Genomic DNA, 17,336 nt, shown 5'->3' with positions numbered 1-17,336 from the left:
AAACACTCTTAAGTCAGGGGTATTCAACTGGCTGCCCGGGGGTAAAATCTGTCCCGCAAGTTCAAACATTTTTGCACCAAATTCCTAAAAACTCTAGAGTGCTGTCATTGAAATTATTTTTGCAGACGGTCCTTATATACAACAGAGTGCTCATGTAACTCTGACAAAATAAAACGACCAAATTCAAATGTCCACAGTAGAGGACCCTGGTTCTCGGGGAAAATAGTCCAATTCTTCGGTCCATAGGTTTCTGAAATTGTGGTCCCAAAACAATTTAGTTGAATATCCCTGCTCTATGGTTGTTTAGGGCAGTGATTTTCAACCACTGTGCCGCGGCACACTAGTGCCGTGAGATATTGTCTGGTGTGCCGTGGGAAATTATGCAACTTCACCTAATTGGTCCAAAAAATATTTTTTGCAAATCAATAATCATAACAATGTGCCGTTGTCTAGTGCCTGTGCTGTGTAGACCTTGGCAGGGTAATCTTGTAATACCCCATACCAGTAGGTGGCAGCATTGCTTTGTAGAAGTCGGAACGCGTCAAGGATGGTTTGTCGTGATCCCAATATGCAGAGCACAGCGGGAGACAGCGTGCAGGTAAAAAGGTATGTAACGCTTAAACCAAAAAATAACAAGGAAAGTCCCGCTAGGAAAAGGCACTGAAGCTTTGGGATGGCTATGTAAAACAAAAGTAAAACTGAACTGGCTACAAAGTCAACAAACACAGAATTCTGGACGACAGCAAAAACTTACAGCGTGTGGAGCAAAGACGACGTCCACAAAGCACATCCCGTACATGACATGACAATCAACAATGTCCCCACAAAGAAAGATAGCCTACGCACAACTTAAAGTGTCTTGATTGCGAAAACAAAGCAGGAGCGGTCAATAGCACTCAAAGGAAGGCATGAAGCTGCTCCAGGAGAACACCAACAAAACAGGAAAGGTCACCAAAATGCGCAAGACAGGAACTAAAGCACAACACGCAGGAAACAACAACAAACTCAAAATAAGGCACGACAACCTGGTGGAGTTTCATTGTTTAACCTTTTCTGCTGGTGGTGTGCCTCCGTATTTTTTTTATGAAAAAAATGTGCCGTGGCTCAAAAAAGGTTGAAAAACACTGGTTTAGGGCCACAACGACTTGAGGGAGCACATGATCATAACCTGGGCTTTATGTAAAAAATGTAAGATGTTTTTTTTCATTCAAATCAAAATTTTAAACCAATTTTGCTGTCAAAGTTCAATAATCAGGTTGTTTGAACAAAATTAGGAATGTGTAATATTACCCGTAACCCTTTGCATATATGCAAAGTAGGTCATTCTTTTTGGTAGCGGAACACTTCACTGTTCACTCAGCACAGATGTCGTACATAACGTCTTCAAAGCTCACCTTTAGGCATTTGCACACAGCGCCAACATTCGGAAACCAGGATGAGGTGATAAAAGCAAGGTACAAATATGATACATCTATTTATGGCAACATCAGACAAAGTTACTACACGGTCTAGCTCCGTCCTATCTTGTCGATTGCATTGTACCATATGTCCCGGCAAGAAATCTGCGTTCAAAGAACTCCGGCTTATTAGTGATTCCCAGAGCCCAAAAAAAGTCTGCGGGCTATAGAGCGTTTTCTATTCGGGCTCCAGTACTATGGAATGCCCTCCCGGTAACAATTAGAGATGCTACCTCAGTAGAAGCATTTAAGTCCCATCTTAAAACTCATTTGTATACTCTAGCCTTTAAATAGCCCCCCTGTGAGACCAGTTGATCTGCCGTTTCTTTTCTTTTCTCCTCTGCTCCCCTTTTCCTTGAGAGGGGGGGGGGGGGGCCACAGGTCCGGTAGCCATGGATGAAGTGCTGGCTGTCCAGAGTCGGGACCCGGGGTGGACCGCTCGCCTGTGCATCGACTGGGAACATCTCTACGCTGCTGACCCGTCTCCGCTCGGGATGGTGTCCTGCTGGCCCCACTATGGACTGGACTCTTACTATTATGTTGGATCCACTATGGACTGGACTCTCACAATATTATGTCAGACCCACTCGACATCCATTGCTTTCGGTCTCCCCTAGAGGGGGGGGGGGGGTTACCCACATATGCGGTCCTCTCCAAGGTTTCTCATAGTCATTCACATCGACGTCCCACTGGGGTGAGTTTTTCCTTGCCCGTATGTGGGCTTTGTACCGAGGATGTCGTTGTGGCTTGTGCAGCCCTTTGAGACACTTGTGATTTAGGGCTATATAAATAAAGATTGATTGATTGATTGATTGATTGAAATTATATTTAAGTTTCACTTTTGCATTTCATACCACATATTGTGGCGCGTTCAAGGACCCTTGAATACATGTAGAATACAGGATTCACTAGTTTTTAAAGACAGGAGAGGCATAACCAAGAATAGCTGCACTAATAATAATATAATATAATGATGGTATATGATTATTATCATCCATTAATGATAATCATATGCAAATCACAAACACTTGACATATTTATGATTTATGATATATGATGATTAAAACTCTTTGTTGGCACTATTTTTTAAAAACAGAACTTTTTTAGTTGCAGAATTGTAGGTTTATGGTTGGGTGGTGGCAGCACGGTGGTACAGGGGTTAGTGCATGTGCCTCACAATATGAAGGTCCTGAGTAGTCCTGAGTTCAATCCCGGGCTCGGGATCTTTCTGTGTGGAGTTTGCATGTTCTCCCCGTGACTGCGTGGGTTCCCTCCGGGTACTCCGGCTTCCTCCCACCTCCAAAGACATGCACCTGGGGATAGGTTGATTGGCAACACTAAATTGGCCCTAGTGTGTGAATGTGAGTGTGAATGTTGTCTGTCTATCTGTGTTGGCCCTGCGATGAGGTGGCGACTTGTCCGGGGTGTACCCCGCCTTCCGCCCAATTGCAGCTGAGATATGCTCCAGCACCCCCCGCAACCCCAAAAGGGACAAGCGGTAAAAGATGGATGGATGGTTGGGTGGTAAATAATATTAAAGACCAAAATGGGGCCAGAAACAAATTCTCGTTGAGGGCCACACAAAGCTTGATTCCAACATTTGGACATGTTCACTGTGAGCTCTATTAATGCTATTGTGTTGAGTCTTTTTCCAGTGGCTATTACATCTACTATATTGCTGTACAAGATGGACACTGACTAATCTAAAGTTTCATTGTTGCTGAAATGTGACGTTCAGGTTTTTATTTTTTTTGAATACCTCCTTGCTGGATTTTGAGAATGTATGTGTTTGTCCAGACACTATGACGTCTTAGTTTGTTGTCACTTTGCATATTTCTAACTGGAAACACACGAGGCGTTCTCTATTTGCAAACACATCGGGATCTTTTGTAAACCAACTCTGCATTCTCCGCATTCTTTCGCCCATGCACAGCATTCATGTGAAGAAAGTGAAGTTCCTGTGAACACACTGTCATGCAACACTTAATGAGAATTGAATGACTCCTGAATCATTTAATAAATGCTATATTTTATTAATTTTCTATACAGTAGCTGTGGTTATTAGTGAATTTGAAATGATTTCCTAAGATTATAATGTTAGGTTTTGACTTCCACTATTAGAGAGGTGGTCATTATACCAGAGGTGTGGACTCGAGTCACATGACTTGGACTCGAGTCAGACTCGAGTCATGAATTTGATGACTTTAGACTCGACTTGACAAAATGTAAAAAGACTTGCAACTCGACTTAGACTTTAACATCAATGACTTGTGACTTCACTTGGACTTGAGCCTTTTGAATTGACATGACTTGACATGACTTGCTACTTTCCCCAAAACCCAAAGATGAAAAAGTTATTCGGGAGCGCTCCGTATTTTTCATTGTGTACTTGTCTATCAGCGTTGCGTGTGTCAGCTGGTGTGCTCTCAGTACAACAGCCAATCAAATTAGATCTACTTTGTTTTCATCACACAGCATTCATCCAATCAAATTGCAGGACAACCAACGAAGAAGACATGTCCAAACCACACGCCAGTGAACAAAAAATGATACCTAAAATAATTTCGTTTGGGTATAAAAATTACGAGGTGGTCAACACAAAACGGTTTGCAGTATGCAACACATGCGGTTCGAAAATGACTGATGGAGAGGCAACAACTTCCAACTTTGTCCGGCATTTGAAGTTGCACAAAGAACGGTAAGTTTTGAATGTAAGATAACGTTTATTGGCTAAGTAACGTGACTTTTATTTGCTGTGTAGTTAAATCAGTGAGGCTGTAAACTCACTGCTAACGTTATAACGTTATTGCAAACACGGGAATCTGTTGCAGTTCACTACCTTATTCATACTTTTTGTTCAGTGATTTTTTTTAAGCAGGGTTACGTTAGTCAATATATCACACGTAACGTTAGACGGCGGTCAGCAGCACCGCGTATTTTAGCCACCTAAAAAAAGACACAAATAGTCAAATAAAGGTCAGTTAAAATGTATACTATATTATGAATAAGTGTACCGTTTTAGCTAGCTTTCTGACATACTGTTGGTCGTTTACCTCAGTGGTCCCCAACCACCGGGCCGCGGCCCGCTACTGGTCCGTGGATCGATTGGTATCGGGCCGCACAAGAAATATATATATTTTTTCTTTTTTTAATTAAATCAACATAAAAAACACAAGATACACTTACAAGTAGTGCACCAACCCAAAAAAACTCTCTCCCCCCTTTTGTTCTGGGCATTGAACATGAAGACTCTTCCTTCACTGTTCCGAGTGGCCATGAGAGTCTTGGCAGTGCCTGCCTCCAGTGCTCCAGTGGAGCGAGTTTCCAGCCATGGTGGCATCATACTACGCCCCCATCGTGCACAAATGACTGACAGACTCTTGGCTAATTTGGTCTTTTGCAAATGCAATGCAGCATAGGGCCCTGACACATAAAAAGTACAACTTTTTTGTTATGTTCACGTATATGTCACGTTTTTTCAATGTTAACACTTTTGTACAAATAAGTACATTTGCACTTTATTTTTCAATGTGTTTGTTCTGTAAAGGAATGAGTTAATGTTTAAAATGACTGGTTAATAGTGCTATTATAAAGTGCAATGTCAGCACAATTTTCTTTCCTGCAATTTAAAATGCACTTGTTTTAATAAATAAATACAGCGTTTGAAAAGCATACACAATCTGTGTTAATATATTAGTCTGTGGTTAAAAGGACTTGAAAGGACTCGAAACTCAAAATGCAGGACTTAGGACTTGACTTGAGACTTTCCAGTCTTGACTCGGGGCTTGCCTGTCTTGACTCGGGACTTGACTCGGACTTGAGGGCAAAGACTTGAGACTTACTTGTGACTTGCAAAACAATGACTTGGTCCCACCTCTGCATTATACCTCAATTACTGCCATGCCCAAAATACGTCTTGGTTTTCGAACACTATCTCGATTATCGTACGGCCCAACAAAGCACCCTGTTCGAAATTTTGAACCAAATTCGGTGCTATTACAGGTGAAACCCAGGTTGCTCGGCTTGTTGCTTTTATCCCATTCCGGATGGGGATTGAATCCCGGTGGTCTGCATGAGAGGCGAGTGTGCTGACCACCGAGCTAAATGCCTGTGCTGGCTTACTCGCCGACTAGCATACTCTTGAAATTGTCAGGGAGTGAGGTTTACTAACGTACACATGGCATTACTTACGCACCGACTATATTCCGTCGGTACGACCGGATATCGTTTTATGTAAAATCAAACTGTACCGTATTTGGATACCGTCGTTGCACATAATGTTACGTTTAGTTGAAGACTCAGCCGGTTCAAACGCTGGGCGGACATAAAATCACTCAAGCAGCACTCAGTCGGACTGTCTCAAAATAATGTTGCAATTTTCCATTCCAACAAAGCAAGTATGCCTGCTAGAAAACACTCGACCCTACAGTAATGCTTCACTTTTCAAAATGCGCTAGCTCGATGCTAATTTACATTGGATTTTTCATAGACATGCCACTTACTGTATTAGCATTGGCAATTTTCCATAGCAATTTGAATATCTTCAAATTTGATAATGAAAACTACAACTCGGATGCACGTTACAATAAACAGCTGGTGTGTAATAAATACAATACATACAGTATAAATACTTTCTAGGGCGCAATAGAAGACCAGATACAGCTTAAGGGCAAAGACGACTTAATACAGACTAGGCAACTCACTGTCGCCCAGAGCCATGTGCGGCGAGAGTATGGACAACTCGGTTTCAGAGTTGATGTCCAACATGCCACCTTTGGGTCACGTGAGGGATTTTGACCAAATATTTAGGAGAACATCTGGTCATACTCTCTGATTGGTCAAAAGCCCCTCACGTGACTTCAGGGCGCTATGTTGGACATCAACGCCGAAAACGAGTTGTCCATACGGTGTACACACGGCTCTGCTGTAGCCCATACGATACACTACTGTCTTGGAATTGCAACTGCATGCAAAGTCTACTATATAATACTTGCCAATGAGACTCAGATAACACTGTTATCGTAATCAACTGACTGTTAACCGTTAAATTAAAAAATGAGATTTTATTATTAAAAAAATGAACATTTGATAACACATGAACACACAAAGTACACAAAACAACAATAATTATCCACAGTAGAGGACCCTGGTTCTCGGGGAAAATAGTCCAATTCTTCGGTCCATAGGTTTCTGAAATTGTGGTCCCAAAACAATTTAGTTGAATATCCCTGCTCTATGGTTGTTTAGGGCAGTGATTTTCAACCACTGTGCCGCGGCACACTAGTGCCGTGAGATATTGTCTGGTGTGCCGTGGGAAATTATGCAACTTCACCTAATTGGTCCAAAAAATATTTTTTGCAAATCAATAATCATAACAATGTGCCGTTGTCTAGTGCCTGTGCTGTGTAGACCTTGGCAGGGTAATCTTGTAATACCCCATACCAGTAGGTGGCAGCATTGCTTTGTAGAAGTCGGAACGCGTCGAGGATGGTTTGTCGTGATCCCAATATGCAGAGCACAGCGGGAGACAGCGTGCAGGTAAAAAGGTATGTAACGCTTAAACCAAAAAATAACAAGGAAAGTCCCGCTAGGAAAAGGCACTGAAGCATTGGGATGGCTATGTAAAACAAAAGTAAAACTGAACTGGCTACAAAGTCAACAAACACAGAATTCTGGACGACAGCAAAAACTTACAGCGTGTGGAGCAAAGACGACGTCCACAAAGCACATCCCGTACATGACATGACAATCAACAATGTCCCCACAAAGAAAGATAGCCTACGCACAACTTAAAGTGTCTTGATTGCGAAAACAAAGCAGGAGCGGTCAATAGCACTCAAAGGAAGGCATGAAGCTGCTCCAGGAGAACACCAACAAAACAGGAAAGGTCACCAAAATGCGCAAGACAGGAACTAAAGCACAACACACAGGAAACAACAACAAACTCAAAATAAGGCACGACAACCTGGTGGAGTTTCATTGTTTAACCTTTTCTGCTGGTAGTGTGCCTCCGTATTTTTTCGATTATGACGAACATCTTGAACCCTTTTTTGTTTTTGTTTTGATAAAGATTATTTATGTATTTAATATTTGTTTACTTACTATGGTATATTATTTATTTATTATTTATTTATTCACTGTTCTGTTACAGAGAACAAGGAAATGGGATAACATTGCTATGTTATGAAAAGGGGTAGGATTAAATAAGCTCAGCTTCTTCCTACTCCTTTTCGGACGTGCTGTAATGAAACAACTGGAAATATGTGATGATGTATTACATTGTATCGTATGCATGTTCGAAATAAACTGCAACTGAACTGAAACTGAACACACAGAAGTATCGACAATTCAAGCCGTTGAGTACCGGTATCGATTCCCAGGTAGAGTGAATTGGTACCCATCCCTTGTTTGTCATTTTTTTATTATTTTTTATTATTACAAAACAAACAAACAAAACACACCCCTTTATGATGTCATCACTAGTTGACTATCTAGTTATATCTAGAAGCATTTAAGTCCCATCTTAAAACTCATTTGTATACTCTAGCCTTTAAATAGACCCCCTTTTTCGACCAGTTGATCTGCCGTTTCTTTTCCTTTCTCCTCTGCTCCCCCTATCCCTTGTGGAGGGGGAGACACACAGGTCCTGTGGCCATGGATGAAGTGCTGGCTGTCCAGAGTCGGGACCCGGGGTGGACCGCTCGCCTGTGTATCGGTTGGGAACATCTCTGCGCTGCTGACCCGTCTCCGCCCGGGATGGTTTCCTGCTGGCCCCACTATGGACTGGACTCTTACTATTATGTTGGATCCACTTTGGACTGTACTCTCACAATATTATGTCAGACCCACTCGACATCCATTGCATTCGGTCTCCCCTAGTGGGGGGGGGGTTACCCACATATGCGGTCCTCTCCAAGGTTTCTCATAGTCATTCACATCGACGTCCCACTGGGGTGAGTTTTTCCTTGCCCTTATGTGGGCTCTGTACCGAGGATGTCGTTGCGGCTTGTGCAGCCCTTTGACACACTTGTGATTTAGGGCTATATAAATAAACATTGATTGATTGATTGATTCTCTACTTGTTTTTTAAAATACAGTAAGTAGAACTACAACACAAGACACCTAAGGAAAACAAGAATGTTGCGGGTAACAACCCTTTGATAAAGAAGGCGAGAAATAGTATTGAATTCTAGAAAGAAGTCGTAGTCGAAGGTGGCGTCTGTGTAGCATTACCATGCCCCCCTTTCCTATGTATTCATATTTTGGGTGTCTGGAACGGATCAATTGAATTTACATAATTTGTTATGGGGAAAAAAAAATGTGTCGGTTTTTGACGGACTCTTTTGGAGCGGATAAAAATGGACAAACACTGAGGTACTACTGTTTATAATATTGTGGTTGAGTGCTGTTTTCAGTATACAGGTAAAAGCCAGTAAATTAGAATATTTTGAAAAACTTGATTTATTTCAGTAATTGCATTCAAAAGGTGTAACTTGTACATTATATTTATTCATTGCACACAGACTGATGCATTCAAATGTTTATTTCATTTAATTTTGATGATTTGAAGTGGCAACAAATGAAAATCCAAAATTCCGTGTGTCACAAAATTAGAATATTACTTAAGGCTAATACAAAAAAGGGATTTTTAGAAATGTTGGCCAACTGAAAAGTATGAAAATGAAAAATATGAGCATGTTCAATACTCAATACTTGGTTGGAGCTCCTTTTGCCTCAATTACTGCGTTAATGCGGCGTGGCATGGAGTCGATGAGTTTCTGGCACTGCTCAGGTGTTATGAGAGCCCAGGTTGCTCTGATAGTGGCCTTCAACTCTTCTGCGTTTTTGGGTCTGGCATTCTGCATCTTCCTTTTCACAATACCCCACAGATTTTCTATGGGGCTAAGGTCAGGGGAGTTGGCGGGCCAATTTAGAACAGAAATACCATGGTCCGTAAACCAGGCACGGGTAGATTTTGCGCTGTGTGCAGGCGCCAAGTCCTGTTGGAACTTGAAATCTCCATCTCCATAGAGCAGGTCAGCAGCAGGAAGCATGAAGTGCTCTAAAACTTGCTGGTAGACGGCTGCGTTGACCCTGGATCTCAGGAAACAGAGTGGACCGACACCAGCAGATGACATGGCACCCCAAACCATCACCCAACCATGCAAATTTTGCATTTCCTTTGGAAATCGAGGTCCCAGAGTCTGGAGGAAGACAGGAGAGGCACAGGATCCACGTTGCCTGAAGTCTAGTGTAAAGTTTCCACCATCAGTGATGGTTTGGGGTGCCATGTCATCTGCTGGTGTCGGTCCACTCTGTTTCCTGAGATCCAGGGTCAACGCAGCCGTCTACCAGCAAGTTTTAGAGCACTTCATGCTTCCTGCTGCTGAACTGCTCTATGGAGATGGAGATTTCAAGTTCCAACAGGACTTGGCGCCTGCACACAGCGCAAAATCTACCCGTGCCTGGTTTACGAACCATGGTATTTCTGTTCTAAATTGGCCCGCCAACTCCCCTGACCTTAGCTCCATAGAAAATCTGTGGGGTATTGTGAAAAGGAAGATGCAGAATGCCAGACCCAAAAACGCAGAAGAGTTGAAGGCCACTATCAGAGGAACCTGGGCTCTCATAACACCTGAGCAGTGCCAGAAACTCATCGACTCCATGCCACGCCGCATTAACGCAGTAATTGAGGCAAAAGGAGCTCCAACCAAGTATTGAGTATTGTACATGCTCATATTTTTCATTTTCATACTTTTCAGTTGGCCAACATTTCTAAAAATCCCTTTTTTGTATTAGCCTTAAGTAATATTCTAATTTTGTGACACACGGAATTTTGGATTTTCATTTGTTGCCACTTCAAATCATCAAAATTAAATGAAATAAACATTTGAATGCATCAGTCTGTGTGCAATGAATAAATATAATGTACAAGTTACACCTTTTGAATGCAATTACTGAAATAAATCAAGTTTTTCAAAATATTCTAATTTACTGGCTTTTACCTGTTTAGCACCCAGTCTGATGTAATGCAGCCCTGTATCTTGTGTGGTACCTAATGAAATGTCCAGTGCATAAATGCAGTAGTGATGCATATAGACAGCGAAATATACCATGATTATGACAAAAGTATACATTTTTTATAAATACATCCTAAAAAGTGTTAAATATAAACCAGATTGCTGAACGTGTTCCATTCTAATACGGCTCACAGTCTGCACATGCAGCTGCGTGACTATGGACGCTTTTTATCCTCGATTTTCCTGGAACACATAAGCCCTTTCTTTTCATAACATGAGAGTGATGACCCACGGAAGGCATGCGTAACTCTAATACTGTGTGATAGTTTGTGTCAGTGTCACTGCCACGCACATAAAAAAAAAAAAAAATGACCTGATGACATCTACACGCACACACGGAATATCAGCGCATTACTGAAGCCTAGTATAACAGGGGTGTACAAAGTGGGGCCCGGGGGCCATTTGCGGCCCGCAGCTAATTGTTTACCGGCCCACCACACATTCTGCAAAAATTGCAAAATTGATAGTATTGCAAAAATAAATAAAAAAACATTTAAAAAAGTGAAATGAGGAAAAGGTTGCAATGTTGACACAAAGCTGCCATGCAGGCTGTTTTTTATTCTTTGTCTTTCTTTATTTTTCTTTTTTTTTGCCATTGCTCAAAAAAAAAAGACAAAAAATCTATGTTATAATAAATTATTGACCTATTCAAGGCTCCAATTACTTCAAAAATTTCACTTTAAAATGTTTTATGTGGAAAAAATATTGCATATATTGTGTGGTTGCCATATAAAAACATCAAAGTTTCCTTTGACAAAAGAGCATAAAAACAAACAAAATAATAGTTCATACGTAAAATCGACAGATATATCTGAAGTTGATCTCGCAACTTAAGTGTTGAAAGTAAAAGAAAACCTAATAAAAATGTATCACTTTATGAGTGGGGGACCCTTTGGATCCCAAACATATTTAGTGGGATTTTATTAATATTTTCACTGATTTCTCAAAAACATTAAAGAATTAAAATCAATGGTGTCCTGCATTATTGATCTTTTAGAACTCTATTTACTAAATACTGCATATTTCCAGTTTTGCTATAAAAAACAAAGTTGTCTTTGACAGAAAGGCTCTTTTTTTTTAACTTTTTTTTTTAAAACTTTTTATCAACCTGAAGTTGATATAGAGATTTACTATAAGCGTTAAATAATAAAAAAAATAAATAATTGGATAATAATTTTTAACGTTTTAATGACTGAGACCCTTTATGGTCCCCGGGAGCCCTAAAGGTTAAAAAAAAAAATCCATATATTTTGTAATGGTTTGAAAATGAAAAATATCAAAATGGCCCCCGCATGCTTAAATTTTTCCGTGTGCGGCCCTCAGTTGAAAAAGTTTGGACACACCTGTAGTATAACATTTGAATAGTTATAAGGTCGGCTTCAACAACAACACTTAACCACAACTTTGAACCACTTTTAAATTATTCTGTCTGTTCCACTCACATAATTATCATAATTGTAACTTTATCAAGGTTTTCTATTTTTTTTAACCAGTCATTAGTGCAGTGTTTTTCAACCACTGTGCCACGGCACACTAGTGTGGCGTGAGATACAGTCTGGTGTGCCGTGGGAGATGAGCTAATTTCACCTATTTGGGTTGAAAATATTTTTTGCAAAGCAGTAATTATAGTCTGCAAATGATGTGTTGTTGTTGAGTGTCGGTGCTGTCTAGAGCTCAGCAGAGTAACCGTGTAATACTCTTACATATCAGTAGGTGGCAGCAGGTAGCTAATTGCTTTGTAGATGTCGGAAACAGCGGGAGGCAGCGTGCAGGTAAAAAGGTATCTAATGTTTAAACCAAAAATAATCTAAAGGTGAGTGCCCTTAAGAAAAGGCATTGAAGCTTAGGGAAGGCTCTGCAGAACGAAACTAAAACTGAACTGGCTGCAAAGTGAACAAAAACAGAATGCTGGACGACAGCAAAGACTTACTGTGGAGCAAAAACGGCGTCCACAATGTACATCCGAACATGACATGACAATCAACAATGTCCACACAAAGAAGGATAAAAACTAACGAAATATTCTTGATTGCTAAAACAAAGTAAGACAAGGAAGACATGAAACTGCTACAGGAAAATATTAAAAAACAGAGAAAAATCCACCAAAATAGGAGCGCAAGACAAGAACTAAAACACTACACACAAGAAAACAGCAAAAAAGTCCAAATAAGTCAGGGTGTGATGTGACAGGTGGTGACAGTACACCTACTTTGAGACGAGAGCTACAGTGATGCATGCTTGGTTATGGTTTAAAGTCATACCCAACAATTGTGACAACGACTTTTTACTGTTAACTGAGTTTCGTTTTTTAATGATTTCTGCTGGTGGTGTGCCTCCGCATTTTTTCAACGCAAAAAATGTGCCTTGGCTCAAAAAAGGTTGAAAAACACTGCATTAGTGAACATCAGCAGGCCGTGTATTTGCATTTGTCCACTAGGGGCCAACTCGGTTTCAGGCCATCTCCTCAATGATTGTTCAACGGGCACTCACGTGACTACAGGGCGCCATTGCTACGAACTTTGAGCTGATGCTATGTGTTTTTTGACGTGTAAAAATGGCATGTTGTGGTGCAGCATGAAGCTGCTCCACCCGCGAGAATTGTGGAAAGCGTTTACATCGCTTTCCCAACACCCTCGAAAGAAGACAAGTATGGGAAGTAAAGGTTCGCCATCAACAATGGAGAGTCACTGACTGCCAGGTAAACACTCGACACGACGTCTGTTTTTGTTCAGGAGAGAACACACAGAAGATAATACTACCGGTAATGATAACACAAGAAAATAACACATTAAAGAGAAGGTTTGATAAAAACATACTATATTTGAATCTCGGTAAAACTAAAATAATGCAACTCGGTACCAGTAGAAGCGAAAGTTATACACAAATACAAATAGACTGACACTGAAAGAGAAAAAAAACTAATTTTGGATGTAATAATAAATTATAAAATGAACTGGAAATCTCATAAAAAATATACTACATCAAGTGGCAAGAAATAAATTTAAATCAGTGAGAGGATTGCAGGAGAACCCTCTGGTTCTCCTGCAGATGCCCTCCCACCTCGCCTGTTTAAGGAGGTACTTGCTACTATTGGATCAAGTGTCCTTAACATTATCAATAGTAGCCTCTCTTCTGGAATAGTTCCAGTAGAGTTTAAACATGCAGTGGTACGACCTCTACTTAAAAAACCCAGCCTCGACCCCTCTCTCCTCTCTAACTTCAGACCTATCTCTAATCTTCCATACATTTCCAAAATATTAGAGAAGGTTGTCTACAGTCAGTTGTTGCCCTTCTTAGAGGATAATGGTATCACTGAGCTGTTCCAGTCCGGTTTTAAAGCCCTCCACAGCACAGAGTCAGCGCTTCTAAAAGTTTTTAACGATATCCTCCTGTCCACTGATTCTGGTAAATATGTTGTCCTGGTGCTTTTAGATCTGTCTGCTGCGTTCGACACCGTCGACCACGCCACCTTAATCACTCGTCTTGAGAACTGTGTGGGCATTAAGGGCGCCGCCCTCAACTGGTTCCGGTCGTACCTAACCGACAGGAGTTTTTGTGTAAAAGTAGACAGTTTTATGTCGTCCACAGCTCCTTTACCACATGGGGTCCCCCAGGGCTCAATCCTTGCCCCAATTTTATTTGCGCTTTACCTTCTCCCCCTTGGTTCTATTTTTAGGAAGTACAGTATTGCATTTCATTTTTACGCCGATGATTGCCAGATGTATTTTCCCATGGCACAAAATAACACGGTTCAACGTCTTATTGACTGCCTGCACGACATCAAAGTCTGGCTTTCAGCTAACTTCCTGAGCCTAAATGAAGATAAAACAGAAGTTATGTTGTTCGGTCCAAGTCGCTCTCCCTCCCCCAACGTTGACCTCGTATCTCAGCGACTCTGTCACAAACCTGGGGGTAAAGTTTGACTCAGATTTTAAATTCGAAAAGCAAATCAGCAGCGTCGTTCAAAAAAGCTTTTATCAATTACGCCAAATAGCGAAAGTGAAACCGCTTCTATCAAGACATGATCTTGAAAAATTAATCCACGCCTTTATCTCGACTCGTCTTGATTATTGTAATGCCCTGTATGTTGGCATTAGCCAGGCCTCCCTCGCCCGCCTGCAGCTCGTGCAGAACTCTGCTGCTCGTCTGCTAACACAGACCCGCAGACGTGAGCACATCACCCCTATTTTAGCGTCCCTTCACTGGCTCCCTGTGCGTTACCGAATACATTTTAAACTCCTTTTATTTGTTTTTAAATGTCTAAACAACCTCGCGCCAACCTATCTCTCCGACCTCCTTCAGCCTTACTGCCCCACCCGATCCTTAAGATCAGCCGATCAGCTGCTGTTGACGGTCCCTGACACAAGGCTGAAGCTTAGAGGTGACAGAGCTTTCGCCGTTGCTGCTCCCAAGCTCTGGAACGACCTACCCCTGAGTGTTAGACAAGCCTCCTCTCTTCCTGTTTTTAAATCTCTCTTAAAAACATACTTTTATTCCATGGCTTTTAACACTGAGTGATATCCATCCTGCAATGGCGCCCCATAATACACCTGCTGTGATCCTGTTTTTATGTTTTTATTAATTCTATTTTAATTATTTATTTTTTATCGTGTTCTGTTTGTGTTGTGTTGTGTTTGCTCGGTACTCGTTTTATCTTTTAACCTGTTCATTGTACAGCACTTTGGGTACCCCTGTGGTAAATTTTAAATGTGCTCTATAAATAAAGTTGATTTGATTTGATTTGATTTGATCCCCAAACTACAGCCCGCGGGCCAGACATGGCCCACGTACCCGCTTCAAAAATCCAGTCCTCGGGAAGTCCCAGGTAAAAAAAAAAGGTTTTAATTTTTTAATTTAATTTCTTTTTGCCCGGAAAAGGGAGGAGATATTGCCCCAAGTGGAGGAGTTCAAGTACCTCGGAGTCTTGTTCAAGAGTGAGGGAAGAGTGGATCTTGAATTACCATGAAATGATTTACGTGGGGGCAGCACGGTGGTACAGGGGTTAGTGCATCTGCCTCACAATACGAAGGTCCTGAGTAGTCTTGGGTTCAATCCCGGGCTCGGGATCTTTCTGTGTGGAGTTTGCATGTCCTCCCCGTGACTGCGTGGGTTCCCTCCGGGCACTCCGGCTTCCTCCCACCTCCAAAGACATGCACCTGGGGATAGGTTGATTGGCAACACTAAATTGGCCCTAGTGTGTGAATGTGAGTGTGAATGTTGTCTGTCTATCTGTGTTGGCCCTGCGATGAGGTGGCGACTTCTCCAGGGTGTACCCCGCCTTCCGCCCGATTGTAGCTGAGATAGGCTCCAGCGCCCCTCACAACCCCAAAGGGAATAAGCGGTAGAAAATGGATGGATGGATGGATGATTTACGTGGACCCCGACTTAAACAAGTTGAAAAACTTATTCGGGTGTTACCATTTAGTGGACAATTGTACGGAATATGTACTGTACTGTGCAATCTACTAATAAAAGTTTCAATCAATCAATCAATCATGAGGTCGACAGGCGGATCGGTGCGGCGTCTTCAGTAATGCGGACGCTGTATCGATCCGTTGTGGTGAAGAAGGAGCTGAGCCGGAAGGCAAAGCTCTCAATTTACCGGTCGATCTACGTTCCCATCCTCACCTATGGTCATTGATTGATTGATTGAATTATTTATTTCAAACCTGCACAGTACAACAACACACATTTTTTTTTTTTTTTTTTACGTTTTGGCAGAGACATTTATGCAAGGCTTGAAAAGGGGTTGGATGAAGCAGATGCTTATAATATCCCAACCCCTCTCACTCATTCCACATTTAACATAAACAATATAATACAAGAACAATACTATACAAACAAAAACAAGACAAGCTCCTATACACTAACAATACAATAGTACCACTGTTACTATGAGACAAGACGAGACAAAACACACACACACACACACACACACACACACACACACACACACACACACACACACACACACACACACACACACACACACACACACACACACACACACACACACACACACACACACACACACACACACACAGGTCCAAACACACTCTGACCATACACCTCTCTCCCATCGCTCTGTGCTGAGGGCATCACTCTCTTTCCTCCTCGTACTTCTTCAGTACTTCTTTTTTAAACAGTCTTTTAAATGTAATCATGTTAGAACAGGTTTTTAACTGGTCCCCTAAGTTGTTCCACAGACTGACTCCACGCACTGAAATGCACATTGATTTTAAAGTTGTTCTAAATTTAGGAAAATATAATTTGTTGTTTCCTCTTAGACTGTAACTATGGTGAGCATCTCTATCCTGGAATAGGTTCTGTATATTGGATGGTAGAGAGTTTTGGGATGCCCTAAACATAATTTGAGCAGTTTTAAAATTGATCACATCGTGCAGTTTAAGTTGCTTTAACTCCATGAATAGTGGATTTGAATGATGTAAGTAGTGAACATTGGACACAATCCTAATGGCCTTTTTCTGCAGAGTGACTAAAGGCTGTAGATGGGATTTATAACAATTTCCCCAGACTTCAACACAATAGTTTAGATATGACATAATAAATGAATGATACAATAAAAGCAGAGCATTGGTGTTCAATAAATGACATGATCTCCTCATCATTCCAACACATTTAGCAACTTTTGTCCTCAGGTAATTTATATGAGGCTTCCATGATATATTTTCATCTATTACCACTCCTAAGAATGAATTTTGTTGAACATATTCTATTGGTGTATCATCAATAACAATCCTGATGGGTATTTCACTTTTGCGATTGCTAAAGAGCATGA

General features: G+C 41.3%; 1 protein-coding gene across 2 annotated transcripts in view; it reads left to right on the top strand.

The window, feature by feature from the left end:
• LOC133610933 (stonustoxin subunit beta-like) overlaps nt 1-17,336 on the top strand; it is a 460,649-nt gene that overhangs the window by 182,041 nt on the left and 261,272 nt on the right. The gene's annotated exons all lie outside the window — the stretch shown is intronic.

Source organism: Nerophis lumbriciformis, linkage group LG11, assembly GCF_033978685.3.
Source record: "Nerophis lumbriciformis linkage group LG11, RoL_Nlum_v2.1, whole genome shotgun sequence".
NCBI lineage: Eukaryota > Metazoa > Chordata > Actinopteri > Syngnathiformes > Syngnathidae > Nerophis > Nerophis lumbriciformis.
This window is presented reverse-complemented; position numbering and strand designations above follow the sequence as displayed.